Raw genomic sequence first — 21,323 nt, forward strand, 5'->3', positions numbered from 1 at the left:
AGATGCAGATAAATAGCCATCGTCCAATGTGTTTGTGCTTGTAGTCAAGAAAGATATCAAAATCCATAAGATGCAGAGGAAGGGACAAAACCAACCGCAGGTCAGGCTACACTTCAAGGGAACGGTGGTCTGGGTTTTAAAGGAAGTTTCCACTCTCACTGGTGCAATGAACTCAGGAAGGAGAGGGTGGGCAGCAGCCTCAGGAAGGAGAGGGTGGGCATACCATATTAAACATCCCCCAATATTAAAATGTAAGTAATTCCTGCAAGCCAAAAAAAATTATTTATTCTCTTTTGGAAGTAGTAAAATGAAACATGTAAATGCAGAATAGATGAAGCTCTATGCAGCAAAATTAGAGCAGGAATATATAATTATGAAGTCTATTTCATATTAATGTACTTCCTAATGCCACACAATAGCATCAGAGACTAGTGATGTTAAGGGTATCGGGCCCTCTCATAGCTCTGTGGTGTGCCTGTCAGAAACCCTCATCCAGTTCATCTCCATACCCTTTGTTAGCTCGTCTCTAAAGCATTATTTCTTCTTCACATTATGTGTTGACCAGCACATGAACAACAGTGAAATATAATTTAGGTTGTGGAAAATTGTTCTATAATTTTAATATGGAGATGTTATCAAACATGATAGAGGTTAAAAGATTTCTTTTCAAATTCTATGATGAACATTGGTGATAATAAATGTTTCCAGTTTTGTGAAGCTCTTCAGGACAAAGCAGAAAATTGATCAAGAAGATTCAAGTTCAATTACTATTCCAATGCTTGATTCCTCACTCCTTAAGGTAATACGTTAATAAAAAGAATAGCTTGTACCATCTTTGTCCTCAATCATAAAAAAGTAGTTCATTCCCATTTATCTTTTTTTTTTTTAAGATTTTATTTATTTATTTGAGAGAGGGAATGAGAGAGAGCAAGCACATGAGAGGGGGGAGGGTCAGAGGGAGAAGCAGACTCCCCGCCGAGCAGGGAGCCCGATGCGGGACTCGATCCCGGGACTCCAGGATCATGACCTGAGCCGAAGGCAGTTGCTTAACCAACTGAGCCACCCAGGCGCCCATTCCCATTTATCTTGATAGATGACTAACAAGATGGAGAAAAACAATCTCAAAATATTATTATAGAAAGCTCAAAATATTGACTCAAAAGATTTACTGAGCTTATTAATAGGAGTCTATTCTGATTTCATGTATGTGGGTTTACAAAAACACCTGCTATGTGTTCCACTCAGAACTTTGAGGACTACGTACTAAATACACACAGCATTTGTGCTAGTTTGTTGATTTTCACGAAGCAACTACAACTACGACCTAGATAACCTTGGGACCCACAAGGACCAGCTGAAAAGCAACTACAACTACGACCTAGATAACCTTGGGACCCACAAGGACCAGCTGAAAAGCAACTACAACTACGACCTAGATAACCTTGGGACCCACAAGGACCAGCTGAAGGAGATGCTATAGCACCAACATTAAATGTGATCACAGAGCGAACATTCCCAGCACATGATCCAAGCACTATAGGACATACCAAAGCAAGGCAAGTCTTCGCCTTCTTCTCAGTAGCAAATAGATCCAGTTTGGGTATTTTTTTTTTTTTTAAGATTTTATTTATTTGAGAGAGAGAATGAGAGAGAGAGAGCACATGAGAGGGGGGAGGGTCAGAGGGAGAAGCAGACTCCCTGCTGAGCAGGGAGCCCAGTGCGGGACTCGATCCCAGGACTCTGGGATCATGACCTGAGCCGAAGGCAGTCGCTTAACCAACTGAGCCACCCAGGCGCCCCAGTTTGGGTATTAAAAATATATATTTCACATGGGCTTACACTTGTAGAGGGGGCTGGGGAGCAAGTTCTTAGAGCACTTGTTTTTAGAGACTTTGATAAAGAAACTAAGTGAGCAAGATGAGAGGTGGCATATGTATGTCCTTCCACGTACATGTTTCTCCTGCTGCTTTCTGACTCCTGGAATTTGGATCTTTGGGACTGTCTCCTTATCTTCTCTGAAGATCATTCAGCAAATTAGGAATACTTGTATCAGGCACAGCTCTAACTCAAAAGTTGATCAAGGGAGTGATTTAGGTAGCCTCAATAGTGCCATTCACTTTTTAAAACAGTCACTCAAGAAAACATCTATGAAACAGTGGATGTTTTAAAAGCTCATAGAATAGTGCCTGGAACATAGTAAGTACCCAATAAATATTATTTCTATTTTTTATTGTTATTGTTATTATTATTATCACTGCTTGGCAGTCAGAGAATTAAAGGCAGATTTCAGAGACCTTAGCAAATAGAACAGGATACATTACTATTTCTCCAAATTGCACAGTCAAGAACACTTCACAATAATAGACTATTCCTATTATGGTTCCCAACAGAACTTCCAACAGGATCACTGTGCTACAAGTTCATGTGTTAGATTAGAGGTGAGCAAACTTCTGCTATAAAAGGCCACAGAGTAAAGGTCAAGAGACAGTGTCCCCAACTTTTTGAGCAACTGTTCTTGCTGAAAGACTAACAGTCTCTTTTGCATTTCACATTTAATAATGTAAACACCAGTCTCACCAGGCACACAAAAACAGGCAGTGAGCGGATTTGACCCACAGGCATAGCTTACTGACCCTATGCTTGAGAAACTCCAATGTGTCATATTTTTTATCCTAGGAAAGACACACCCCATATACATACTCACACATACACTTACATGTGAGTGTTTCAAATCTTGGTTATAAATAATTCTAAACATTACATTAATAAGAAAAATAGGATTTGCAACCTTTCGATTTCTTGAACACCTATAAACACTATTGAAACTATGACAACACTCGTACCTTAAAAATTTCAGTTTGAAAACTGCCAGTTTAAATAAAACAAAAATAGACAAACTTTTCTTGTTGTTTCTTTTATTCCCACAATAAAATTTTGTTTTTAAAAAAAAACATAAGTTTATTATTAATCAAATAATTAAATACTGTTTGAAAGATAGTAAGCTGATTCCTTCAGGTAGAATCACCTGACCTGTGTGCCTTTTCACAGCCCCCAAGCCTTAAGGAGTTCTAAAAACTTGAGTTGAGGAAATATTTCAAGAGGAGAGACTGGGATCAGAGCTCCAGTGAAAACCTTTCAAAACTTTATGTACCATACCTTGCACGGTTTATTTCCTATGCCTTGAGAAATCAAAAATAATTGCTGGACTGGGTTTCCTTCCTCTTGTTCTATTTAGGTTTATTGTTTATTCAACAAATATTTAATTCTGCTCTATAATTAGAACCTAGCGTAGTGTTTGGCACATGGTAAAATGTAAATCAGCCTTTTTTTTTGTTCTTTTGCTTATGGGAAGTTTGACAGACAAGAAGCAAGAGAGCAGATAACCCCTCCAAGAATTAGGATACATTTTGATCTAAAGGGAATGAACAAGGTGTAGTGCTAGATGGTCACAGGGGATGGGCCTCCTTTGGATAGAGCAGTTAAGGCTTAGAAGTTAAGGCTTCTAAGGCAAGGAGCTGGCATTCAGATGAGGCTTGGAGGATTGAGAGCGAGCAGGCAGGAAACCCACACAGGGAAACTGTTCCAAAACAAAGAAAAGCAAGAGCAGTCCGGAGGCACAATTTTCTGTGCTCAAGAAATTGTCAGAAAGTCATGTGGCCTGAGCAGAGTGAGCCAGGGAAAGAATGGCATAAGATGGGATAAACAGAGCCTACAGAACATGGAAAGTGATTCAAATACAATTCTGAGAAATTTGAATATCACTCTAAAAGCAGTGGGAAATCACTGAAGAGCATTGAAGCACCTTCGAGAGGTGTCGTTGTAAAACACAATGAATTGATCGAAACAATGAAGAGTCCATTTAAACATAGGTTTGTCTTTTTTTTTTTAAACGTTAGTCTTCCTAGTAAAGTCTAATGAATTAAATAGTACTTAGAATAACTTGATTTTACTGCGGACTCTGTACGTGTATGAACACTCATGATTGACAATTTTGAAATCTCTGCTCACATGCCTCATGAGGCTGTGTTGTAATTTTAGTAATCACCATGGTGATTTAACCACCCTTACCAAAGTGAAAAAGACATTGTCATCCCCTGTGATTCCTTGTGCTCTCAATACTGACAGTGTTAGGCAGGAGAAAACAATCCCCAATTTAGAATCATCATGCAGATTTTAGCCCCTCTGGGAAACTAGGGTGTTGGTTGTTGTCACGCCTTCAGACATTAACACTAACTTTTTTAAGCAGTCTTTTTCACTGTAATTATAATGACCACAAGCTGCTAGCATGGAGCAGCATCTAGTCTTGACTATACAAGGCTATACAAGAAACCAGTTTCTCCTCCTCTTTGAGGTGTTCCCAGGGTAAGATCATCCGTTCTTTTATTCACCAACTTTTTCTGGATGCTGTTCTAGGTACTGTAAGTCAAGAGCGAACAAAACAGAACCCCTATCTTCATGGAGCTTACATACTAGTTTGGCAGGAACTATATTTCCGCATAAATATACCACACTCAATTAAATAACCACCTCTCCAAAATTATTGGCCACCTCTCTTCCTTTTTCTTAAACATAAAATTTTTTTCCAGGTCAAGGCACTTGGCTCAAATTAGATCTGTCTGTGCCTCCCAAACGGAAAAAAAGGGACCAAGTTCTAAGGCTGTCTGATCTGAAGGCTGAGCATTCTGGGTCTAACATATCTGGAAGGACAGCAAATTCATCTAACCAATTTCAGGACAAATAGGCAATCTGAGATTCTGAGAAAAGAGCCTGATTAAATGTACACAACAATGTGTTGTTACATTCAGTTAACTACTGAATCAAGGAGTTGGCCCTCTGGTGCTATTCCTGCCACTTCTCAAAAGAAGCTCTTGGTTTGGGGCGCCTGGGTGTCTCAGTCGTTAAGCGTCTGCCTTCAGCTCAGGTCATGATCCCAGGGTCCTTGGATCGAGCCCCGCATCGAGCCCCACATCAGGCTCCCTGCTCAGCAGGAAGCCTGCTTCTCCCACTCCCCCTGCTTGTGTTCCCTCTCTCGCTGTCTCTCTCTCTGTCAAATAAATAAATCTTAAAAAAAAAAAAAAGCTCTTGGCTTCCCTTTATTTTATAGACAAATGAGGGGAAACTCAGAGAGGTACAGTGACTTGTCCAAAGGCAAACATGTCTAAAGGAACACAACTAGAAATATGACTCATTCTTATTCCCCCTCCCATTCCTCTTTCCACTAAAAAAAAAAAAAAAAATCTTTATGTAGGTGCTTGGTTTACAATATGACCCCTTGATAAACAGGAAGTCTATTAACTTACATGAAGGAATTTCATGGGATTCATTCCAGAGAATGGCAACTTTTCTTGAAGTATTGTAATAACAGTAAAAAAGATGGTCACAAAAACTGACATAAGTAGGAAAAAATGTTAATTAAGGTAAAGAAAAGACGAAGGGATAACTAAATAGCTAATACTGAGAAACTCATCTTAGTGGCTGCTAATATATGTTTTAAATCATAAGTGTTTTTGAAAAACGAGTGCTGTCCCTTACCTAAGAATAATAAACAGTAAAACAGAGTACAAAAACCTATACACGTGTTATTTCACTTAACAGTACTTGAAAACTGCTATTCCTCACTCATCAAGAGAACATATTTTTCCCAGCAGTCAGGGTTAGATGCTAATTCCTACACATTCAAAAAGAGAAAGCCAGACATATGATCAGACACAGGCTCAATGCAAATTGAGATACCTTATTCATGGGCACAAACTGTACTTGTAATCCTGGTTAGCCTGAGATTTGGCTCCCTTAGCACCACACCATAGAGTCTGCAGAGTCAAGTCCAAGAGAAGAGGCAGGCAGCAAGAAGCAGGAGGCTGAAGACTCAGCCCCACTGGTTATTTTAGGTTCTCCCTGAAACCGTGCGTGGATGTGGTCAGTGCCGACTCTTAGTGTCCGCAGGTGGGGGAAAGGCCGGCTTAACTGTAACACAGGTATAATCTGAACTTAAAACTCCAGTGGTCCCTGAAACTCGGCCAGATTACTGGAGAAAGTAATCTGTGCAGTGGATTTATGAGCACGGGGTTTCTCTGAGAATTTTATCTACTACATACAGTGAATCTCCACGAATGCACGAATGGGATATGCTCTGCAATTTCCCAAACTGATTTGAAACAGACTCCTTCTGTTTTCTGACACATGTTAATAAATGAAACGCTTTCTGGATCATTAAGGGACGCGTGAATAATATAATGAATTCAACAAGCCCTCGATCACTAAATGCTCACGAGATATGCAATATTCTGTGTGGACAGAGGATTTGTTAATCAGTAATCCTATTAATCAAAGAGAAGGACAGGAGCAGAAGTTCAGTACTACTCTTTGGCACTCGATGGCCCAGAGCTGATTCTTTTACCCCAAATACTGGTAGTCAGGGAGAAGACAACTGCCCTCTCCTCTACCTCTTACCTGTCTGTAAAGAGATTTTCTCCTTTCATATGATTAGTATCATGGAAGAGAAATGTAACTTCTGAGGCAAGCAGAGGCCTCCTGCATTCTAATGCAAAGATAAACAGTTGTCTAAGGAAGGAAGCCTTTTGTGTTTGGGGTTGCAGGTCAAGAGAATTAGGTGCACTCTGTGCACAAAGAGAAACATTCTAACTGCTCTGACCACATCTAACATTGATTCGTGGACTACGGGACTTCGGGGGCTCCTGAGCCCACCCTCACTGGTCTAAGCGGTAGCTGCAGAATTGCAGCATTGTATCACCAATGGGCCATTTGAGTCCATCACAAAACCTGCTGAATCAGAATCTGCATTTTCACAAGGTCCCTATGTGATCTGATGTGCTCGGAAGCTTAAAAAAAACACAATTAATGGGCCTCTGAGGAACCTCTGAGAAAAATCTTCTTTAGAGAACAATGTTTCATCCTGAGCAGCTGCAGGATCTTTGGCAAGGGAAAGCGGCCAGAATTTGTGCCCTAGTTCACCTGACTTCCAAACCTCCGTGCTTCTCATTGGGAACCACTGTTGCCTGTTTGTGTTAAGTATCTAAATTCTTGAGCCTTTGCCCTCCCACCTGTGAGATGAGGATAATCATACTTGACCCTTAGAATTCCATGGTGAAATTTATAAGATTATATAAAGTTCTTGTTTATAAGATAATATAAAGTTCATCATTCTTGTACCAAGTGGCAGAAATCCAGTGTAAAACAGACTAAGCAAAAGGGGCTTTTATTAAGAGTATTGATCCATGACATGGTTTTAGTCTGATTTACAATCTCCCCACCCCAATAAGCCCGGGACTCTCCCAGTTTCAGCACTGGAAGTCCCCTATCCTAGAAAATCCCACGGTTGTGGGCAAACTGGAACAGTTGGTCACTGTAGTTCAGCTTTGTATACTGCCCTATTCTGAGTCAGTAGATGAAAAGCATGACTCCTAATTATTTTAAATTCTCTATCTTTATAAATTACTTCAAATCCTCCTGTCTCACGTCTGTCTATTGCTACATCTTTCTCTTTCTCTCTAAGATTATTTCCCCTAAGGAAAACAAATATGGGCATGAATCCGGACACCAAACCAACGAGCTGACTGGGGAAAAGCAATGCCATGATTTAGGCACACTGATGCTATGTTTTTATTCGTTTCCCGTTAGCAGCAACCCTCACAGCTTTCAGGGACAAACACCAGGACCAACCTGAAAACCTTCTAGGATGTGCAGAACAAAAATATCAGGCTAAAACAAATAAGCAATTCTGGTCTGGGAATGCAGTCTGGGATTTGCCCTTTCAAAGGGCAGCGGTCTAACAGCTTGTTAGTTAGCCTTTTTAAAGGCCAGCAACCAGGAAAGTAGACCACGGGGTGTGGGTCACTCCACAGAAAACAAGCCACGCTCCTGTGGCTATTTGCAATGCAATAAGAAGCCTCTGGTCCACGAGTAAACCCAGTTACTCTCTCTCGGTCAGAGGCACCAGAATGGAATTTCAAAATATTGTTGTAACTCCGGAAATGCACGACCTGGGAACAGTTTTTTAGGCTTCTATTCCAAGGAAATAAACCAAACTATCAAGAAAAGGCATTTATATACAAAAATGTTCGTTTTCAGGGTGATCCAGAAATTTTTAGCCAGCAGAATAATTACATAAACAATAGCTGTATCAGAGTTACCACAAGAGTAAAAGTAACAATGGTTGGGCACGGTGATACGTTCCATGCCTATTAAATAGCCTACCTTACCTAATCCTTACAATAACTCCTTAGGGTAAGCGCTCTGTTCCACCCTCATTTTATTCATTGAGGCTTAAAGGGATCAAAATGAATTGCCCAAATTCACACAGTTCATAAGTTGCAGACAGAGGATACATATCAAGGTCTTTTGGATTCCGGTGTCAAAATTGATCTGCTCTGAAATACTTTTTTAAAAAAATTTGAATATGATACAAACTGAATATTCTTCATCCTTTCCAATAAGAGTAGCATATGTTCTACCCAAACTCTGTCTATATTTTAGTAGGATGTTTTTGTGTCCTGGAAACAATTATTTCTTTCATTAAACATAGTATTTCAGTAACAACAATGACTAAAATCCACATATCCTAATGTTAAATATCTTAATTAATCTAAAATAGCTATCTACAATGATTTCTAAACCTAATTTTTACATTTTCTAAGTCCATCGGCCAGCATAGAATGTGCCTCTAGGTTTTATTTTACTCTCCATTTATCCTCTGTTTAGAAGATGTATTATCTTTAAATAAGAAGGCAAATGTTATTTGAGCAAAGGCTAGGGACACATTCTGTGCCCTTAATACAAATAATTTTAAGCAATTTGACAGATAGAGTGCCATTACATCATTTCAGATACTAATGGGCATAATAATTCTTCAACTTCCTCCTGAAAGAGGGCTCTAAAATTAGACAGCTGAGTGAAAAGGAAATGTCAAGTTATTTATGGATTCCGTTGCTATTTAATGACAGATAGATGGATGGTGGTCCCTTTGTGGAACCATGTGTCTAGCTTGCCCTTGCCTAGTAAGAGTATTGGCTCCTTTTTTGCTGAACAGCCATCTTCTTCCATTCTTCAGGTAACCCTACCCAGATTTCTTTTGGAAATCACCCTTCCTTGATCTTGTGCTCATGGCTCAGGGAGGCTGACTTATCCCGAGCCCAAGGGGCAGCCTTAGGATAAAAACCAACATAATCAGAGCCTCTTATCTTCTGACCACAGGTAATTTGGGCAGTCAGAGCCAACAAGACTCACTTCTGAGACTTGTGTTAGAACATCTAGGAAAGAGAAGATATTCCCACTCAGAGCTTGCCAAATTCATAGGAAAGTAAATTTCATGCAGCCGCAATGCCTTGCCTCCAGAAGTTTACTGTCTATGCAATTCCCTCTATGGCATGTGTCTAACAAGAGAAATCCTGATCGCAGCCGAAGGACAATCTTACTAACTTAATAATCCAATTCAGCGACCATGAGAATTAAAATAAGGTTGTACTCTGGAGCGAACCTACCCTTTAACCAATATAAATTATCAATTTATCAACAAATATTCAAACCAAATGGAGATTTTCTTCATCATTGTCCTGTCATATAAAAACCCTAGTGAATTAACAAAGCAAGCATCAAAATCCATTTTTATCTTCCTCCCTAGCATCCACACTAGATTGTATTTATAGATCTGAAAACTCATTTTGCATAGAAGTTGTCGAGTGTTTGCATTGAACTGCAAACTTAACTCAAAGTGTTAAAAAAAAAAAAAAGGCAGGACTGGAGAGGTAGAAGGGCATTAGAGGTCATCTCGCCCCCCAGGAAATTTCCCAGGCCTCACAGTTAGCCGATGCAAAGAAAATGGTCTCCGCATCTTCAAGCCAGAGGTCTTTCCATAGCATTAGAAAATATTTTATCCTGCCACTGAAGCAGCTAGCTTCAGTGAAACATAAAGATAACACCTACACAAAAACATGACATTGTGGAATGTGTGTTCATTTTTGTAAAATGCACAGTTCTATCATGCATTTGGATGCTTCCTTGAATCAGAATATGTTCCCTGTACTTGCGACATACTTCATACATATCTCCTTGGAGATCTAGGAGTCCTATTTTGGATCACAGCTCAAATTTAGGTCCTTTCTCTGACTCCTGACAATAATTTCTTGTATTATTCACTGTCTTATGCCACAGCTATTTATGGATGGGCATGTATGTCTCCCTACCAGAATGCAAGGTATTTATTTGCTTTAGAGATTTCTGTCTCTAGTGAGTAACACAACCCAGTGTGTTGAACATAGTAACCACTGTATATTTGTTAGCTATTAACAATATGAAGATTAGCATATGCTAAGAACTATTCTACATAATATAAATACACACAGTCATTGCATTTAATCCTCACTTATAGGTACTGTTATCAACATCCCCTTTTTATATGCAAGAAAACTGACACATAAGTTATATAGAGAGCTAGTAAGAGACGGGACTGGGATTTAAGCCCAAAAAATCTGGATCCACCGTCCATGATTTTTCCACAATAATATAATGTCTCAATGCATACTTTTCAGCATATTATGTGATATGCAGTTTGAAATTATAAAATGTAGTATGTGTAGTACAGATAATGAATTCAATGCAAATAGAAACTGACTCATATAGGAACTCTCTTATATATTTTCTAAGAAGTCTGAATGTTTCATTAGCATGTGCTTATAGATACTAGTTGGCCAATCATTGTTAGACGAATGGATTCACAAGTAAATAAATGAAACCCACAAAAGCTGTGTAAATTGAAGAAGAATGGCAAAAAGTCATTTAAAATCCTGCCTGAAAAATAAGTGTTATATTATCAAAATTTCAAAAGTCTCTATTTCTGTGGTCACTGTGCATTATTTGTATAGGAAAATGAGATCACAAAGTATCAGAAGAAGGTCACAGAAACACAAGTCCCAAGGCTAATTCTTTGCATCACGCAGGTTTAGAAAAAGTTCCTCATTTCTTTGCACTTTAAATATTTAATCTTCTCCTTAAAAAGATCTCATTGGTCTAGCATAAATCCAGGCTGAAATGTTAAATTAAAAAGTATGTCAACACAATATTAAGTGTTCATGTCATTTCTTCTAGATTTCATTTACCGAGTATTTTCTAGATACAATTTTCTGATTAAAATGAAGCTGATTAAAAATAAATTAAAAGTAAATATGCACAGATTGTTTTCTATTATGATCTTGGTTCAGAAGTACAGAAATAGGAATGCTTTATTCTGCTCAACCTCATGCTGGCCATACTGGTGGAACCTTGATAATAACATGCAGCCACTGGGAGTCCTTGGCCCATTGAACTGCAGACACGAGGACCACCAGAGGTTATTTGAATCAGATAACGTTTTGTAACTTTCAGATGTGGACCTGCATGGTTGTAACCAAACACCTGACATCCTCATGTCCTTAAAATCCCAGGTAGAGATAGTAGTCAGTGATTTCAAGGATTGGTATAAAGTTGCTGTTGATGTTTGGAGTTAAAGCAAGGATTTAACTTGAAAGTTATAGGGGAAAAAAATTAAAGCTTTGCATACAGCCTTACCCTTGTACACCGGACACAGACACACTCTCCCATGGCTTAGAATTTAAAAATCTGTACTCTCTTCTATGACACTGATAACTCTGGGCCTCTCAACATTACAAAAGACTGTACACTGGGAACAATATATTCCATGTCAAAAATAATTGCTCTTTGGATGGTCACTGGGAGTTAGAAACTTGCCTGTTGTACAGCAAGTTGCATTTATCTCTGAACTATGACTGAGCACTGGAGAGTCCATCTGACCCAATGAAACTTGTTTCTGGAAGTGTACAAGTATATCAAATTATAGCAGATCAGCTTGAATCCATGCACCTCAGATCGTTTTCCCCCAGAACTGTTTTATTTTCCAAAAAAAAATTCTTTCCATTAATTCACTGAAGTGAATGTAGCACATGTTTTTGGCCGTTCTAGTTATTGTTGCTGATATTCCATTCCAAGCGATGTATCTTAACATCACAATTTTTAAAAACAGTCAAAGTTATTGGCAGGATATCACAAATATTCAGAATCATAAGGAGATTTATTGGTTGTGAAATTCAACCTCTCTGTGCTTGTATTTGGTATTACAAAGTCTATATAGTAATGCTTTAAAAACAAGAGTAACATGTTCTTGAGAGGTGAAAGTACTGTCTCAAGAATTCGTAACCTTCCCCCTTCTTTTCTGAAGTTAAATAATATTCAGCACTAGGATGTAGTGGATGAATGTCCTCTTGGCAGAGCAATTAGGATGACAAATACCCTCCTCTTCACTGACGACATGGTGTCTTCAAGTTGCAACAGTTCCTGAGTCCTAATTACTGCCAAGAAGAGGTCAATATCCACTCTGCCAAGATTAATATTGTGGTTTTTGGCAGACATTCTTCACAACTCAAGCAGGCATCCTCAGTCGCCTCATCCAGCCAGTGAATCGGTTCAGTCACAGAGGGGATCCGGTCTACTGTGTGGCTCAGAGGAAAAGGAAGGTGTTCATATAGCAGTGACACGAACCAGACCCAGGCAGTGGCTGGGTTTGTCACTGTGTAATAACTGGGTCCCAGAAGGAAGTGGGGCGTTGGGAGGGAGGGAAGATTTTGTGAAGTTTGCCAAATTCCATGCTATAAGTACATCCAGCTGCCTCTTTCAAGCTACCAACATAGCATCAGTGGGTCTGCGGAACAATCAGCTCTTGTGAGTGGCTGAATATATATCCAAAAATCCATAAGTAGGGGCACCTGGGTGGCTCAGTTGGTTAAGCGGCTGCCTTTGGCTCAGGTCATGATCCCAGGGTCCTGGGATCGAGCCTCGCAGCGGGCTCCCTGCTCGGCAGGGAGTCTGCTTCTCCCTTTCCACTCCCCCTGCTTGTGTTCCCTCTCTTGCTGTCTCTCTCTGTGTGTCAATTAAATAAATAATCTTTTTAAAAAATCCATCAGTAGATGAAAAATGGCCAGTTGTGATAAGTGCTACAAAGAAAGATTTTGTTAGAATGTTAGTACAAAGAAGTGTACAACAGGAGTATTTTTCCTTGACAGCGAAGTCCATGGAGGAGTAGCAGATGCTGTGGTTCTTTCCCACCCCCTCCCCCACCATATCCCACGGGCACTCACCAATTTATTATATGTTAATAGCATTCTACTACAAACACCTGCGACTTTCCGTCTAAGGGTGGTCCTTCAGCCCCCACGTGGGGCAGACATGATGTGCCAGGGAGATAATGCTCGAGGGCAGCCTTCAGAGCAGGAGGATAAACATCCCAGTCCCTTGCCCCCAGGTGGGACAACTCTGCAATGTGTTCCACACCATCTCTCAGAAATCTCCAGCAGCCTTGAGCCTCAGGTGCTCACTGAGGTCACCTGCTCAGTAATGCTCCTTCTGTTCATGGTATGCCTTATATCCTTTCCTACCAGTTCTTCCTAGAATCTCCTCCTAAAGAAACTACCTGCACTCCAAATCCTTGTCTCTGAGTCTGCTCTATGGGCAGTAAGCCGAAGACAGTAATCTTTTCTACAGAAATAGAGATCAATATAGAGAAAGAGTAAGAGATAAGGAGTAGAAAAGGGAAGGATGTTCCAGGCAGAGGGAAAGGTATGGAAGAATTCAACACACATACCTTTCTGTAACACAACACACACCTTCCTAAAATTCACCATGCTATGCAAAAGAGCACAATATAAAGTGCAGGACTTATGGGGAAAATGCAGTTAAAGACAAAGTATTCAAAAACTTCAGGAGAGGAATACAAAGCTGATAGGAACCTGAGAAAAGAGTTTTTTCATGATAATGGTTAAAAATACACAAACTGAGGGTTCTAGAGGGGAGGGGGGAGGGAGGATGGGTTAGCCTGGTGATGAGTATTAAAGAGGGCACGTACTGAATGGAGCACTGGGTGTTATACGAAAACAATGAATCATGGAACACTACATCAAAAACTAATGATGTAATGTATGGTGATTAACATAACATAATAAAAAAAAATACACAAACCATTTGTGAAAGTGGCCATGAGAAAGATTGCAGCTCATGACTTATTGGAATCTGTGGGAGTTTATCAGAATTTGCAGCCTTGCAGATTTAAATCTTGGAGCATGTGTTTCTGCCTTTAAGGTATATGTCTTTTGAGGTTTGCATTTGTAATAGACATCCATTTCTTCAAAATTGATGACTTAATCCAATGAATACCTTCTTCAATGAACTTCTGTCTCCCCACTGGCAATTCCTTTTGGGGTTTTCTCATCTGCACTCCCAGCTTCGCTCAACAACCGAAGGCTTTGGAAATTGCAGCAAAGTTTGAAACCAGCAAACCAGTCACGACTAACACTAAAAGGAGCCAATTCTGCAGGATTATATGATTTCATTTAACGTCTTCATATACAGACAGTGCTTTCTCTTTGTGAGAAAGGTGGTTCCTGATTTTTTTCTTCTCTCTTTGGTCTTCAATCCATATGCTTAAACAGTCTTTCCATTTCTTTTATCTCTTTAGGCCATGTTCTTATTGACTTCACAGGACTTGAGGTCATACACCTTTCCTTTATTTTCATGGCATTATCTCTGATGGTCCCCAAAGTGCATTCCTTTATGCCTGTTGCTCAAGAGATATCACATGTTCTCATTTCTCTCAATACTTAAAGCTTTCCTTTGGCATGCATTGCTTAGTGATTTCGACCCAAGACACTAACACATGTTTGGGATGATGAATGAGTGTTCTGATTTTAATGTAGAGAAGTTCACAAATAGAAAAGAAGAGCAAAATACAACATTGCAGGATATCACATGTAGTAAGCCAAGGTAGCCCATAGATGTTTGAGGGTTTTCCGTGTATGTGCGATTTTTGTGTCTGTCAGCTCGGTATAGTTTTCTGCATTCACTCAGTGTTTCTCACAAATGAAATTGCACATAAGTAAATGCAAAGTTCACATCATGCTCAAATTGTTCCCTAATATATCAATCATGTTGGTACAAATTCACATTTTCAAAACAAGCATTATAGCAGTGTATGTGTATGTGTGTGCGTGTGTAATAGAAAATGAAGTGCTAATTGCAGATCTGGGTCAACAAAATAAAGAAAACAAAGAAAATGATATGCCACCTGATTTCTCTGCTAAAATATTGGTCTCTTTCAATTTATTTATGTTAAGGAAATGTTTCTTGTTTTAAATGAGGACAGCAAAAGCGATATGCTTCTCATCTCCAATACTTTGAAATTATAAAGAGAGTATAGAGATGCATACTAAAGGAAATCAGAATATCAGTATTTCTGGTAAAGTTGAACACTGTTCCATTTGTCCAACACAGGAGCCAATGTATGAACATTGTCTTAGGGCAAGTTCCCTGGAAGCAGAACATGAGATGTGGATTCATGTTCAAGTGACTTATTAAGGGAGTCCTCTCCAGAAGAGACACAGAAGGAAGGGAAGAGAGCAGAACAGGGGTGGGGAAGAAGCCGAGTAATGATGTGGTTTTACATTGGTCGAACTTTAGCCTAATCCCCCTGGGAACTCTGAAGTATACACTGCATCGCAGATTCTGTCCCAACTCTTCGCAAGGATGCTGGGCATTTGAATCTACAACAGTCAACCATTGGCCATGGGCATAGGGAGGGGACAAAACTCCAAGACACCTCTAGGAAAGGCTGCCCAGTCACCCAGAGCAGCCCTCCACAGGAAGCTGTAAGGATGAGCCATTAGCAGCAGCAAGTACAGTAGCTGATGGATGGATGCATCAAACAGATAAAAGGCATCCCAGAAAATCTGAGTAGCGTACCAGCAAGATCTGCTACAGAAGGGAAGCACTATTTTTGAGGGCTATGTGTCAGAATCCAATACACTATTTTATTCAAACTTCCCAATTATCTTGCATGATAGACATGATTCTCACTCTTTTACAAATAATTGTAAGGCTCTTAATGTTTAAGCAATTCATTCACTACCACACATTAGTTAATGTGAGACTCTATTACATAATCTTTTCAACCCACAGCTCATTGTTTTCTGCATAGTAATGTTATATTACATGTTTGGGTTTTTTTGAGGTTTTTTTTTTTATTTGCTATGTTTGGTGTTAACCATAGATCGTTCTTGAAATGAAAGCTTATGCAGAAACCCACTACATAAAACATGAAGTAGAAGTCACTCTTGTTAGAAATGCAAATCTAAACTACAGTGCGATGTCATCTCACACCTGGGGAATGCCTAAAATCAAAAACACAAGAAACAACAAGTGTTGGTGAGGATATGGAGAAAACAGAAACTTTGTGTACCATTGGTGGGAATGCAAGTTGGTGGAGCCAATGTGGAAAACAGTATGGAGGTTCCTCAAAAAGTTAAAAATAGAACCTCCCCACAATCCAGGAATCACACTACTGGGTATTTACCAAAAACATACAAAAACTAACTCAAAGAGATATATGCACCCCTATGTTTATTGCAGCATTATTTACAATAGCCAAACTATGGAAGCAGCCCAAGTGTCCATTAATACTCATCCATAAAAAAGTGAAATCTTGCCACTTGCAACAACATGGATGGAGCTAGAAAATACAATACTAAGTGAAATAAGTCAGAGAAAGACAAATACCATATGATTTCACTCATATATGGAACTTAAGAAACAGAACAAATAAGCAAAGGAAAAAAAAGAGAGAGAGAGAGACAAACCAAGAAATAGACTCTTAACTGTAGAGAAAAAACTAATGATTACCAGATGGGAGGCGGGAGGGGGGATGGAGGAAATAGGGGATGGGGATTAAAAAGTACACTTACCATGATGAAAAAACTAAAACAAAACAAAATGATAAAAAAGAGGTAAATAATTAAATAAGTAAGTCACTCTTCCTATATATCCATCCCAGCCTGCCCATATGAAACAACTATCACACCCCGTGGAGATATGATCCTCCATGGATTTCCTGTGTTTCTTTCATCTTCTGAGCAAAAGCATTGACATGTTTTATTCTAGACTATCTTTGCAAAGATATTGGTATAGCAAACATCCTGGGAAGATAAAGATAATGTCTCTCTCTCTAGAGCAGAAGGTAGATTTGTCTCCTGAACAGAGAGCCTCTGGAGCAAAGATTGGAAAGGTTTGCTAGCACCACCCCTTATGAGATTGGACATTTTCCTAATCTCAGCTGAGACACAGACCCACTGTCTATGTAGCATTCACCTCTGCACTGTCCCATAGCATTTGGGGACAAGGGAAACCAGAGTGAACATAAAGCTCATGTTGTGTCTGTTGTGCTGAGAGTAATAAAGTCCTTTGTCTCTGACCCAGAAGTCTTGTGTCGTCTGCCAGCATCTGTGAAACTGTGACAAATTAAGTTATTAACTTACATGGAGGATAAAATCTCAGACATTTCCCAGTTCCTAGCATACCATCTGTTCAGATAGGTAATACTTAAATAATACTCACCAACCAGCATTGCTCAGTAATGAAGTTTCTGGATTTCACCAGATAATCCAGTTAGAAATTGGTGCTCATTATCCCCTCAGATATTGCAAACCAAACTGGCATCCAAGAGAAACCTGAGGAAGGACCCAAGCCTTTGACAGTCATATAAACACCCAGGCATGCCAACAGCCTACTGATGTGACGTTTCAAAACGAAACAATTTGGAACAAAGCTGGCAGACACAATGGCACCCTCAAAAGCTGTGAAGGGTATTTGGCCATTTAGGCTACTTACTGGAGAATGCAGTGAGAGTTTGGGTTTAACTGGATCTCCTAGTGTTTCTACTCTGTGTGAGTTCCCTTTATAAAATCACTGCACAGTGTGATTTTGAGAATTAGAAGAAACACAGATACTCGAGGCTCTGTTAAAATATCAAGACAGGGGAGTCTTCAATAGGAACTGCAATACTCACAAAAGCTAGGGACAGTTTCAGAGAATGAATATATGGAGCATGTATTATACTATGTTAATATTCACTGCATTCAATATTTAAAGCATTATATCAATTGGATTCAATGTCCAATACTATTATCTATACCTATAGCTCTGCACAAAAGCTTCTGTTGCTTATTGAGAATTCTAAGATGTTAGGTATATGATGGTCTTCCTTTTCAGTTTGTGAAGCATGTAGCAAATGAAAGAGATATTCATATGAATACAAATACTGACATAAATATATATATAATATTGGATATTGATACAAATATGCATAAAAACATAAGTTGATATGTCAACATAAATTAGTAATTAATAATTGTTAATACTAATGATATTGAATAATAAATATAACAATAATTCACTATAGTTGGTATAAATAATAATAACACTTATGGATCATTTACCATATGCCTAGTGCTTTGCTATGATTTTTACCTACATTCTCTACTTGACTGTAACCACAACCAGTGAGAAAGTCTACATATAAAAAAAGTGCACCTGAGAGGTATCAGTTATATAACCTGGCCAAGGTCACATAGCTAGCAAGTGGTATAGTTAGTACTGAAATCTGGTCCTCTTCAGTTCCAGAATCTATGATTTTAAGCACTTCCTCACAGCATTTGGCAGGACAGCACATAAACCGTCATTAAGATAATCAGTGGTACTAATATTAATATTAAGAATACTAGCATGGAAGCATATATGGAATAAAGCTTGTTCAGGTTACCTCTCTCTTGACTCCAGATGGCCCATCTTTAAAAGATAAGAATGGATTTTATAATCTGTAAAGCTCATTTCTGGCTTTAATCTTCTGAGAGTCTGTGCCATTTGCTTCTCCTCTATATTGATTTGAGCTTATACATCCTCATTCCATCAGCACTTCAGTGCTTATTCACTGCCTCCCTTAAATGGTCTTCATCAGATTCATCCAAAACCCCTTCGCTTATTGGCAGGCCTCTGTTCCCATGCCCTTCATCTGCTTTAGCCCCAGATGATGAAAATAAAGTGCCCTTTTATAATTTTTCCAAAGGAGCTTTCTTTTTCTTACACTTTGAAAGGAGAACTTCTTTTGGAACTGCTTTGGTGGACGGTGTGGAGTATTTCTGAACAGATGCGGCATTGTCTTCAAGGAAAGGGTCAGCTTTGTTTATTTGGAGACGACTCTGACCCTGATCACAAGGGGTTACCTGCTAAGTATACTATGGATGTTATTTCTAACACCTGGAGAGTCGGCACGGTGACCCAGAAACATGAGGGAACCCCAGGGGAGTGGCTGTGAACAACCTCCTCTTTTGTGATTTTCATTTTTCATTATGTTTGACATTTTTGAAGCTGAGCTTTTTAAGAAATATGAGTTTTAGAAGAACAGACTGGGGATACATTTCAAGGAAATGTAGAGCAGTCACAAAAGAAAACAAGTACAGTAGAAAACATGCCCATTTGAGATGGGAAATGCTGTGTACAGTGTCTTCTATTTCCTATTAGCCAAACCGAACGTCCATGCGTTGTTCTTAGAACCTTAAGAAATAAACAGATCGTCAAATTGCATTTGCCTTTTGTTTGTGGTGAACACCCAAAAAGTTAGCTGTCAGCCTAGTGTTGGATGTTTCCAGCTACAGAACCCAGCCTGCACAGCTGACAAATTTCAAAGCAACTCTCACTTTAGGTATTAAGATGGAATCTCTGCTCTCTATATTAGTACAGCTAAAAGTTATTGATCTGGCAATTTAGTTGTGATATTGTTTTCATTCTTCCTTCGATATGAATGTTCCAAAACTTGACAAATAGGAAAATGGTTATTTACCTTTCAAAAACCTATTTTTATCCTAGCCACCTCTTTTTATGGAGAGACTGTTATAAAAAATGAAAGGTTAAAGCTACCTGTCCACTCAGAGCATAGAAAATCTAAGGATGATTACATCCATTCTTTTGTAAATGTATTCAGTGACCACTTACTGAGCACTAAGTGGTACCTGACTCCTTGTGGTAGGAGCCGGAGAGAAGAGTAAGACAGAGGAGCATCAACTCTGCACGTAAGTCAGAGCTTCCCAACGGACGCACAGCAAATAAGTTACAGGTGCACCATGAGTTACTGATCATCTCAGCCTTCACAGAGGCAGGAATGAGGCTTCCTAGAGGGTAACCTTCCTCCATAAGGAAGCTTTTCTAGGGGTTCTGGGAGGCTGGCCTTAGTTCTGAGATGTCTGACGGTTCTCTCCCCTCGAGCCCGCTAAGTTGACAGATCAATTGGCCGTGCCCAAGATGGCATGCTGCATGTGGCCAACGAGTTCCTCTACCACTTGGGCAACTATGTCAACAGTCAGATATTAACTGTGTTGTTGGGCATCTGGACACTGTGTGTGAAGAGCCACTGAAGGAGACATGCTTGGTCCAAGGTATCCAAAGAACATGATAGGTAGACCAAGGTATGGTTTGTGGATGATGAGGAAAAGGTGAGCAGCCAGACAGGAGCCTTTGTAAGGAGCAGCTCCAGACAGCGGGTTGAAATCTATCTTACATTTCTGCTGCTTCTGTCCATTGGCAGCCCGTGTGTTTTGTTGATGTTGCTGTTACTCAGCACACAAGCTAACTACCAGAAGACTGTGTTCATAAGAGAGATACACTCACGAATTACATCCTTGTCATGGCTTTGAAATATTTGACATAGAAGAGTGTGATTAAATTCTAAACCCATTCCTATTATCACAACTTGTTTCAACATTACATTTAGTTATGAAAGATAAAGAGCTGTTTGATTTCTTAAATATGTCTTAAATATGTCTAAATTCTTGAGTAATTGTTTTTTTTAAAAAAAACTTAATATATTATCACTTATAAGAACAAAATTCCTCTCCCTAATAACAACTGCCAAGAGTTTGAAGAAGTAAAGTAGCCATTGAAGGACAAATGTGATGTTAAAAAATTAAGAGTTAGGACTTTCACTTTTGGAGAGATGGGGTAGAGGTTTCCCCCTACTCCCCCCACTAAGTATAACTAAAAACCCTGCACAATATATATAAAACAAACCAAAAAAGATGCTGAAAGGTGGAGAGAAGTCAGGCTGATTAAGAACCATGGGACTTGAGGAATGACATAGTAGTGAGTTCCCTGGGCTTTTTCTTTAGCTCATAGATCCCAGATTTGGAGTTAAAAAAAAAAAAAGACAGCAATCCAGAAATGCCCATGGGTGTAGATCCCACTTTCTCCAGCCAAAGGACCAAGAAAGGGGGAGTCTAGCAAAACAGAAACTCCTAAAACAATTATCACTCCACTCCAACCAACCACTTACCAAAACAAAACAAAACAAAACAAAAATTGCTTGGGACAAAGTTAACCAATTATTCAAGACCATTGCAATAGGGGAGAGAGAGACTAAACTCAACTACTTAAACAAAAGGCAGAAG

Source organism: Mirounga leonina, unplaced genomic scaffold (assembly GCF_011800145.1).
Source record: "Mirounga leonina isolate KUSES-001 unplaced genomic scaffold, KU_Mleo_1.0 Mir_180, whole genome shotgun sequence".
In the NCBI taxonomy this organism is placed as follows: domain Eukaryota; kingdom Metazoa; phylum Chordata; class Mammalia; order Carnivora; family Phocidae; genus Mirounga; species Mirounga leonina.